Consider the following 12,070-nt stretch of genomic DNA (forward strand, 5'->3'; position numbering starts at 1 on the left):
AATGATGACTGGGAGTTGCCCCCCAATTAATGTCAGACAGCAAACTTCAGATCCGGGAAGCTAACACCAAGCAGGATAAATGCCAGGCATATCATACACAAACTTCAGATAATAAATGATGAAGAAAAAAACTTGAAAGATGCAGGAAAAATCTACTTTGCCTATAGAAAAGAGAAGAATAACATCCAACATATCAGAAATGTGCAAGCAAGAATGGAATGGGATATTGAAAGCATTGGGAGAAGAAAGCCACCAATCTAGAAATCTGTAACCTGCAAAATGATCCTTCAAAGGTCAGGAAGAAATGAAGATTCTGAGACAAGCAAAAATTGAGGGAATGTGTTGGCAGTAGACATACCTTGTAAGAAGTGTTAAAAGAAATTCTTCAGAGAGAAAGGAAATAGTATAGCTCAGAAACTCAAATCAACATAAAGAAACATAGAGCATCAGAGAAGGAACAAATGAAGGTAAAATAAAAATTTTTGTATTTTTTACTTCTTTTTCTTTTTCTTTTTTTTTTTTTAGACACGGCCTTGCTCTGTTGTTCAGGCTGGAATGCAGTGGTGTAATCATAGCTCATTGCAGCCTGGACCTCCTCAGTCCAAGTAATCCTCCCATCTCAGCCTCCCAAGTAGTTGGGACCACAGACATGCACCACCATGCCTGACTAATTTTTAAAATTTCTGTAGAGATGGGGTCTCTCTACGTTGCCAGAAGTGGTCTCAAACTCCTGGGTTCAAGAGATCCTCCTGCCTTGGTCTCCCAAAATACTGGGATTACAGCCATGAGCCACCATACCTGGCCTTCTTATTCTTAGTTGATCTAATAGATAAGAGCTTGTTCAAAATAGTAACAATGTATTTGATTACATATGCTTATGAGTATGTGTACACACACACACCCATATATACTTACGTATAAATGAAACGAGACAGCAATGATATATAAGATAGGAAGAAGTGGTATCATTTTGTTACTGGAAGGTATTTACATGATCCTTGTAGTGGTCTAGTGCTATTTGAACATAAGCTTTCCTTAGGGTAAATTTATATTTCAAACTCTAGGAAATTCACTAAAAGTTTAAGAACAGGTACAAATAATATGCTAAAAAAGGAGAGAATATTGAATCATATAAAACATTTAAATAAATCCACAAAAGGCAGAAAAAGAGTGGATAAAAAATTGGAGCAAAGAACTAAGGAAATGAATAGAAAACAGTAACAAACATTATAGATATTAATTAAATTACATCAATAATCACTTTAAAAAATCAATCAATGGTGTGAACACACTAGTCGACAGAGATTGTCAGATTGTATATATAAAAAAAGACCCAACTGTATGTTTTCTACACAAACAAAACAAAACAACAACAAAAAAACACTTTATAAAGACACATAGAGGTTAACAGTTAATAGATGGAGAAAAATATACCATGCTAACATTAATAAAAAGAAAGCAGGAGTAGTTTGTTAGGATGTCTCTTCTGTCTGAAATTTATGTATTTAAGACAGAGCAGACATCATATGTTAGGAAAGTTATCGGTGATAAACGGGGACAACACATAATTATAAACTGGTTAATTCCTCAAAAAGATATACTAATCCTTAATGTGTATGAGCCTAACAACAGAGTGTCAAAATATGAGGCAAAAACTAATAGACAAGCAAGGAGAAATAGATGCATCTACTGTCATAGTTGGAGTTTTAACACTACCAGAAATTGACAGATTTAGCAGGCAGAGAATCAGTAAGAACATAGTTGAATTCAACAGCCCCATCAAGAAACTAGATATATTTAGCTAGGTGCAAAAGTAATGCGGTTTTGTCATTAAAAATAATGGCCCCCCCCCAAAAAAAACAAACGCATTTACTCTCCACCAACCTAACAATTGACATCTATAGACCGCTTTACCCAACAATAGCAAATTACACATTCTTCTCAAGCTCACAGGAAACATGCACCAAGATAGACCATATTCTGGGTCATAAAACACATCTTAACAAATTTAAAAGAATATAAATCATAAAATATCTGCTTTTAGACCACAATGGATTAAACTGGAAATCAATAACAGAAAGATAGTAAGATAATTCCAAATTATTTGGAGATTAAATGACATACTTGTTGTCAACGTTAACATATGAGTCAAAGAAGAAATCTCAAAAGAAATTTTAAAATATCTTAAACTAAATGAAAACATAAGTTATCAAACTTTGTGGGATGCAGCAAAGCAGTGATTAGAGGGATATTTATAGCACTAAATGCATACGCTAGAAAAGAAGAAAGATTTAAAATTAATAATCTAAACTTTTAATATAGGAAACCAGAAAAAGAAAAGCAAATTAATTTCAAAACAAATACAAGAAAATAATAAAAATTTGAGCAGCAATCAGTGAAATTGACAATAAGAAATTAATAGTGAAAATCAACAAAATCAAATGTTGATTATTTGAAAAGATCAAAATAAATAAATAAATAAATAAGCCTCTATACAGGCTAAGTAAGAAAAATAGAGAAAGGACAGAAATTAATAATAGCAGAAATACAGAGGGGTCATTACTATGTATTTCATGGATATTAAATGTATGATACAAGAATATCATGAACAAATCTATACCCACAAAGTTGATAATCTAGAAAAAATGGAGCAATTTTTGAAAGACACAAATGGCCAAAACTCATACAAGAAAAAATAGACAGGTCTGAATAGGCTTCAATCTATTTTAAAAATTTAACAAATAATTAATAACATCCCAAAAAGCATCAGGCCCAGATGGGATCCCTAGTGAATTTTACTAAAGAATCAGTTATACCATTCTCTACAGTCTACTCCATAAGAAAGACACAGAGGAAATACTTTCTAATTCACTCCTTGAGGCCAGCATTATATAAGTTAATACCAAAACCAGACAAAGACATTACAAGAAAATAAAACTATAAAACAATATCTCTCATGAATATAGATGCAAAAATCCTAAAAAATATTAGCAGATCAAATTCAAAAGCATATAAGAAGAATTTTACACCTAGAACAAGTGAAATTTATCCCAGCTATGCAAGGCTAGTTCAACATTCAAAAATCAATTTACTCCATCACAACAACAAGCTAAAGATGAAAGATCACATGATCCTTCCAATAGATATAGAAAACACATTTGATAAAACCCACACCCATTCATGATAAAAACTCACAGCAAATTGGGAAGAGAGGGAACTTACTCTAGTTAATTTAAAAAATTATAAACCTATATTGCTAACATCATATTTAATGGTGAAAAACTTGAAGCTACACTTCTGAGATCAAGAGCGAGGCAAAGGCAGGGTATGGTGGTTCATGCCTGTAACCCCAGCACTTTGGGAAGCTGAGACAAGAGGATTTCTTGAGATATATATATATATACACACACACACACACACACACACACACACACAATATATATATACACACACATATGTATACATACTATATATATAAAAAATATATATAAAATCAGCTGTGCATGTTAGTAGATGACTGTGGTTCCAGCTACTCAGGAGACTGATGTAGGAGGATTTCTTGATCCCAGGAGGTGGAGATTGCAGTGAGCCATTGTTGTATCACTGCACTCCAGCCTGGGTGACAGAGTGAGACCCTGTTTCAAAAAACATCAAACAAATAAAAAAGAACAAGAAGAGAATGTCCCCTTTCACCACTGCTTATCACCATCATACTGGAAATCCTAGCTAATTCAATAAGACAAGACAAGAAAATAAATATATACATATTGGTAAAGAATAAATAAAACTACCTTTGTTCACAGATGAAATGACTGTTTATGTAGAAAATCCAAAAGAATTGGCAAAAAGTCCCTACTGGAACTATTAATAATAAGCAATTACAGCAAGATTGCTGGATAAAAGGCTACTATACAAAAGACTGTTGCTTGCCTATATACCAGAAACGATCCGTTGGGATTTCAAATGAAAATAATTGATCAATGAAAGCAAATGATCAATTGGGATTTAAAATGAAAACATTGATCAATTGGGATTTAAAATGAAAATAACTGTTATATAAAATACACAGAGAACTCTTAAAACTCAACAATAAGGAAACAAACAAACCAATTAAAAAGCTCTGAACAGATAGCTCGCCTAAGATATCCAGATGTGAAATAAGGTCAGATGCTTTACATCATAATCATTAGGGAATTGCAAATTAAAACATTAATGATAACCATTATCTACCGACCTATTAAAATGGCTAAAATGCAAATCAGTAACAGTACAAAATGCTGGTAAGGATGTGAAGCAATGGGAATTCTCATGCTTTGTTGACAGAAATGAAAAATTGTAAAGCCACTTCGGAAGACAATTTGGCAGTTTCTTATAGAACTAAACACATTATTACCACATGATCCAGTAATCATGCATCTTGGTATTTACCCAAATGAATTGAAAACTTTTATCCACACAAAAATATGCACACAGATGTTTATAGCAGCTTTAGTCATAATTGCCAGACCTTGGAAGCAACCAACATGTCCTTCCATGGGTGAATGGATAGACTGGTACACACAAACAATAACATATTAGTCAACACTAAGAAGAAATTAGCTTACAATGCCATGAAAAAAAAAAAAAACATGGAAAAACCTTACATACCAAATACTAAGTGAAACAAGCCAATCTGAAAAGCCAATCTGAAAAGGCAAAACTACTGAGACAGTGAAAAGATCAATGGTTTCCATTGGTTTGGGCTGCAGTGATGAATAGGTGGAAGAGAGAGGATTTTGAGGGCAGTAAAACTACTCTGTACAATACTATAATGGTAAATTCTTGTCATTACACATTCCCCCCAAATGATAGAATATACAACACTAAGAGTAAACTATGGATTTTGGGGAATAATGATGTGTTGATGTCAGTTCCTTGACTGTAGCAAATGTACCATTCTAGTGTGGGATGTTGATAGCCGGGGAGACTACACGTATGTGGAAGTACAGGGTTTCTGGGAAAGCTCTGCATCTTCTTTGCAATTTTTTAATGAACCTAAAACTGCTCTGAAAAAGAAAGTCTATTAAAAATATTTAGCTGTTCAGCACCAATTTTATCCACAAAATTCAGTTAATTTACAACTATTTTGAAAAAAAATCAAAAGTAATGCCTAGACTTTTCAATAGCTATCTTCCTATATCTATTAATTCATAATTTTGTTAAAAATTTTGCTTAGGAATAAGTATATCTTTTACAATAATCTCAGTTAAATGTTGTCCTCTTGGAACCAGAATCTCTGTCTGCCTATTTGTTTGAATTTGCCAAAAACATTTAAGTAAATCTGATTTTATAGAGTGCATTCCTTTAGAGTGCTTTTTTGAATGGAAGAAATCTTGCTTCTTTTCAATCTCTGGTAAACTGGCTTAAAAAAATTAGTTATAGGAGGCAGAAAAAACGTGTCTATCTTTCAAATTCTTAGCTGTTGAAAGATGAAATTTCAGATCCCACTGGACAGGATAAGGTGGCTGGGCAGCACCTCTTGGGGAGTATGGATTTTGGATTATGCCCTAACAGATGGATTTTCCTTGATTGAGGTGAAAGGTGGAACTAACCTAAGAGATGAACTCATGGGTAATTCTATAGATAAACACTTTCAGAGTAGAACTGTAAATGTGGTGATTCTCTGAAGAAAACCTATGGGTATTTTTTTTTTAAGTATTCCAATAAAAAGTCATCAGAAAACTTCTGGAAAATGATTCTTGAAGATTGAGAAGACTGCAAGAGATTTAAGGGGAACATGAGTATTGGAAAAGATTTAGAATTATTCTCCAATAGTGTTATTCCTGACCCTACTTACCAACCTGGCTTACAAAGTGCCTCAGAGAAATATTTCTAATGTGTAACAATGCCCAGGAAGATATGGTTTAGCATTACTCAGGTCAAACTCCAATATCAAGCCCAAAATGTTGCCTACATTCCTTGGTAGCAGATATTAGATTCAAACACTATGCTTCAGGAAAAGTCATAGCTACTGTGATTTAAAATACACTTGAAAGTATTGTGAGACAAACAGATTTGTAGCAAATGAGATTTAGTCTATTAATTTATAAATGCTGTAAGCACCACCTCCTTTCTACCCACCAACCACCACTGGTACTTTTTATAATAAAGATAGCTAAAGTCATAAGTAAGTCTGTGAAGGAAGTTCATGGCGTCACAAACTTTGAGGTTATTTTTCTTCCCCTGCTTCTCTATATGAAGAGTTCATTTTCTCCCTATAACATAAACTAACCATAAAAATAAAAATGAGAATAGGCTGGGCATGGTGGCTCACACCTGTAATCCCAGCACTTTGGGAGGCCCAGGTGGGTGGATCACCTAAGGTCAGGAGTTCGAGACCAGTCTGGCCAACATGGCAAAACCTCATCTCTTCTAAAAATACAAAAATTAGCTGGGTGTGTTGGCATATGCCTGTAATCCCAGCTACTCAGGAACTTGAGGCAGGAGAATCTCTTGAACCTGGGCGATGGAGGTTGCAGTGAGCCGAGATCATGCCACTGCACTCCAACTTAAGAGACAGAGACTCTGTCTCAATAAATAAATAAACAAAAGAAGAGTGAAAATAACACACACACACACACACACACACCCCATACAGCCAAACAGCATAAACATCAGTGTGTGTTTCATTTCTGTGCCTTTCTAGAGACCCTAAGAAATTTGATCTACTCTATTTTGAAGAAATCTCTTTCAAATTGATTAGTAACTTATGGAAGAGCATAAGAACTATGAATGATTAAAGTAGGTTACCTTGAGAACAAATAGATATCTAGAAGAATTTCCTTTAAATCTGGAGACCCAATATAACATTCCTAGTGAACCTGAAGACAGTTGATCAGACCAAGAAATATCTAGTCAGTTCTAGACATGTGCTATTGGCTTATATACCATAATGTCTTACTTTCCAACAATGCTTTATGTAATATTCCTTTTTTTTCTCCCTATTGTCTTCCTAGCTCTGCAATTCTTAGTTCATTTTGGTTTGTAGTTACTGAAAGATGTACCACTAGAGTGGGCTTTCTTTCAGAAAGTCTTATCATCTTTGGTCACAGTAAACTCATTAACAGTTTCAATGTAATTATGATCTGAAGGGATCTTTACGATTTGTGTACTATAGCTGGTATTTCTGTTTGCTGTTACTGGTCTCCACAACTACTAAATGTGCCAATTAAAGTGGTTAAGGGATATATAAGTAATATTATAAATTAAGCATCAAAACATAAAATATTATTCCTATAATAAGTGAATACCTTAGGGAAAAATGAGAGGTGTATTTTGAGGGCAACTTTATCACGAAAACACATTTCAGTATTATTTTTGTTTACTTTAGAGTTGTCAGTCATTAAAATTCACTAATTATTATAAAAATCATTTACCAGTCCAACCAGCCTCCTAAGATTTTCACTGGGGAAAAGAAAAATTACCATCTGCAAGCTCCTATGATACGGAAATCTCATTTGCAAAGCAACACAAGAAATGTTTATTTGGTGGGACTGATTAAAAGCACTATTAAATATTCATCAATTCCTCCATTTCCTTCCTTCCTCTTCTTTTATTGTGCTAGCAATACTGACAGATAAGGTCCTATAGTCTAACACTTACATAATCAAATGCAAACACCTAATATCATAACCAAAGAGAAAGGCATTCAGAAAGCTGAAAAAGAGACCAATAGCTTGATTTCTTTTTTTAATTCTTTATGGATAAGGTACTACAAAAAATGAACTATATATTTCATAATAGAGCATTTTCTTTGCTTAAACAGGCAATATTTATCCCCTCAAATATTAAATTTTGGATTACTTTATTTTCTTTTATTTTTCTGTCAACTTGACAGCAGACACTGAGATCATAGAGGTGTGACTAAGGAATTACATCTTCAGTTTCCTTCCAACAAGGTGACCACTTGGCAAGAACTCCAGTTCTCAGAAACTGTGACTCATACCCTGATCAAACGCATTAAAGGTCATCTAAGTAATGCCAGGAAAAGAATGTGGCTCCCTGCCAAGGCTTCTCTTCCCACCTCATAAGTAGAAACAAGGTTCATGTTTCCAAATAGTACAATGCAGTTTTATTTACAAACTTCAGTGTTTTAGCCAGTCATAGGGTTGACATTGCAAATGAAGTATTCTGAACTAGTGCTGCAGTGCTTGGAACATTATGATATTGAGGTTCGTGACAGACACAGCACTGATGTCAGATGTGCATCTGGTTTGACATGGGGCTAGAAGCAAAACAAATTATTATTTTATAGAATAATTGTATTTGAATGCTTATTGTAACATTTCCTGAAGTAAATGACAAGAGTAGAATATCATTAACAGAGTTCTACAATTAAACCTGGCAACACTCTTGAAAAGAACATTGGCTTTTGTCATAATTCCATTAAGTATATCCAATTTAATGACTGATGAATGGCACTTTACTGTTTTCCTATCTTTAAATTTTAGTAACATGGTGAGATTGAACTTTGGAACTTGTGTCCACATGCATTTCTTATTCAAGAGTCCTGTTTTCATATTTTAAATAGGTGTCTACAACAGTGTTATACGGGGGAGAGAGAAATATTGTTGACTATTTGAAGTAAAAATTCATCCTTGGTGACAGCTGACTTCACCTTCTGAAAACGTGGTATTTGAGTTATAGAAAGGCTGTAGTAGGAAAAATAAGTAAAAACAATAGAGAGATGGTTGTCATTCAGAAGATCACAAATGTGACTAAAATAATATATATTCAGCCACTTTAAAGGTTCAGCATGCCTTGTCCAGTCCCTTTTATCATCTTCCTTTTTTATTTGTCTTGTTGAAATTGTCCTACTTTTCCTGGCAAATTATTCTACATGTTGAAAGTCACTACAGATCTGCAAAGACTCTAAAGTCATTCCTTCTTTGGATTTTATTGTAAATGAACTAATTGGTGTAAATGCTTCATTTCTTTTTATTTTCCATGCACCACTTACTCCCTTGATCTTATCTTCTTCAGAATATTTTTATAGCAAACCTCTAATTCTGGTTAAGTTTATTTCTCCACCTATTCTATACTTGCAGTCATGCTAAATGTAGCTGGGGAAAAAAGGCACTGCAACCACATAGACTATATTTGATTCAGTTTAAATTCAAGACTATGAACTTTAAAGGAATCCATACTGGCGGTAAGAAGTCTTTGTACACTTTACTTGTATATTCAGTAGTCCACTTTCCTAGGTTTACTATTCTGTAATTTCTCTTTTCTTAAACCCCTAATCTCTTCTTGCCCATCTCTGCTTTCGACCAAAGACTATGTTTCTATTTCACTGAGAAGAGAAGCACCCAGAAGATAATTTCTTCAAGCTCTCACTACTATATCTTCTCAGCCACCATGATCTGTACTCATGTATTTGCCTCCCTTTCTGTTGCAACAGATGGATTCTTTGAGTTTCTAAGATCATTGCCTCCACTTCTGCAATAGATCTCAGCAATTCTTGTCTGCATGGGCACATTGCTTCAAGGATTTCCCCCCTTTTTATCTGTTTTATCAATTTTTCTTTTTCCTTTCAGTCATGCCAACATCCTGCTGTTTCTTCCATTATAAAAAACATATAAATTTTTCTTAGTCCTATGTTTGACTCCAATTGCTTTCTCTAATTTGTAGCAAAAATTCTCAAAAGCCTTGTTTGCAATCCTTCTCTAATTTCTCTTCTCCATTTTCTCTTAAGCCCATTCCAGTGAGGTTCTCCCACATCACTATACTGAAATCATTCTTGTGGGTCATGGATAATGTCCACAGTGCCAAATCTAGTGGTGAATTCTAAACCCTCATCTATTTTAGTCATCAGAAACTTTTAACCCACTCTCTGCTCTTGGTTTTCCTCCTGCCTCAGTGATGGTTCCTTCTCAATCTACTGGTTGCCCTCCTTCTTCCGAACATCTTGAGCATCACAGAGCTCAGTCCTTTCTTCCTGCTTCTAAGCCACATTCCTTCTCTTGGCGATTTCATTCAGTCTCTTTCACAATCTTATCCAGGCTTTAAATACCATCTATGTGAAGATGACTGTCATATTATACCTCCAGATCAGACTTCTTTCATGAAACCCAGACTGTTCTATCCAACTATTTATGTAGCATTTATTAAACATCTCAAATTTAAAATGTTCTAAACTGACTCCTGATATTTTCCCCCAAATAGACTTTACTTACAATCTTTCTATCTTAATTTATGACAACTCCATCCTTCTCATTGCACAGGACAGATACTGGAAGCCAATCTTAACTCTCCTCCTTATTTTACATGCCAAATCCAATTATGAGAAAATCCTGATTTTTCTCTCCTAGACCAGCCTGACCACTGATCTCCCTGACTCTTCCCTTATCTCTTTATAGCCTTGTTGCAACACAGCACCCAAACCAATTCTTTTAAAAGTATTGTTAAACGTGTCACTCTCCTGCTTACACTCTAATGTGTTTACATTTATTCCCTAATAAGACCCAATAGCCTTACAAAGTCCTGTATGACCTAATCCTGTACCTCTCTAACTTCATTTCCACCTAGGTTTTCTTGATTGCTCTGTTCCAGCTTCGCTGGTCACGCTGCTGCTCCTTACACCATTGCCATGCCCCAATCTTAGTGCCGTGGCTCTAATCTTCCCTCTGCCTGCAAGAATCAATCCATTGGTATTGACTGGATCCTTCAGCTCCTTTAAAAATTTGCGCAAATGACACCTTCATCTTCTTTGGATATTTGCTCAATGAGTTCTACCCTGACGACCTTATTTAAAATTGAAACCTGCTTTTCCTTTACTCTCCTTATCGCCTCATCCCACAACCCGGCTTCACTTTTGCTTTTATTTCATAGAATGTATTATCTAATATACTATCTTTCACTTTAATGTTGTTCATTATTATTACATAATTACCATTATTAATATGTTAGAATATAATTTTCACAAAAGAGAAGAGATTTTTGTCTATTTTTCTGTATTACTGTTTGGCAATAATTCTTGATATATATATTTGTTGAATGAACATATAATACATATTTGTAATCTGAGAAAGAAAGTATTTCAAAATTAAATTCAAGGAAATAAAAGGAAATAACTGGAAACAGAGAAATACTAAATATCTGAAAATATTTTTAAAAGAGTTCAAAAAGGAATGAAAGAAAACTGAGAGAAAACAAAAAAAGGAAAAAATTGAAGTTTAGGAACAAATAACTGTAGAAGTGTCTAAAAGGATAAGATAGTTTACAAGTTGATACTGTAAATTTAAAGTTAGATAAACTAATTTCAGGCTTGAAATAATTTTTTTAAATATGACTTTCTATTAATGTAGATAATATATGTTAATGTAGATTATATAAATATATAATAATATAGAAGTATCAATGTTAATACATACATAATATATTAATATATTACATATAGTATACATATATTATACGTATATACAATTGCCCTGTCTTTTTCTTCATTAATGTTGTTGCCTAAGTGAATATAAAGACAACAAATAAACTAGCTTACAGTATTATCCATTCCACTTTAATTATCTTGTAAAATGCACATTGAAGTTCTCATTTCCCCATGTCCTTGAAAATGATACTTTCTAATGGCCAAATTCTGTAAATTTTTACTCACAATATTTACAATATGCACCTGCTTCTCTTGATGAGTTTGATTTCTGTCTTGCCTGGGTACCTAACTGACACTTTGATGGAAAAGACATGCTTTCATTTCTAACCACACTAGTCAGAAAACTGCTCTTGCTTTTAGACACTTGGAAACCATAACTAATAATTTATGGTCAGGATTACCTGTGGTCCTAATGTCTTCCCCCCACAGTACGTATATATGTGTGTATGTGTGTGTGTGTGCATGTGTTTGTGTGTAAAATATATATATATATTATATATATATAATTACCGTGTGTGAGTGTATAAGTTTGTGTGTGTATACATGCATTATTTACCAAATACATGATGTACCAAATGCATCATTTATCAAATATATTATGTATCAAATACATTATGACCATTGAGGTTTATTCCAGGCATACAAGGT

This window comes from Macaca nemestrina, chromosome 5 (assembly GCF_043159975.1).
Source record: "Macaca nemestrina isolate mMacNem1 chromosome 5, mMacNem.hap1, whole genome shotgun sequence".
NCBI classification, from domain to species: domain Eukaryota; kingdom Metazoa; phylum Chordata; class Mammalia; order Primates; family Cercopithecidae; genus Macaca; species Macaca nemestrina.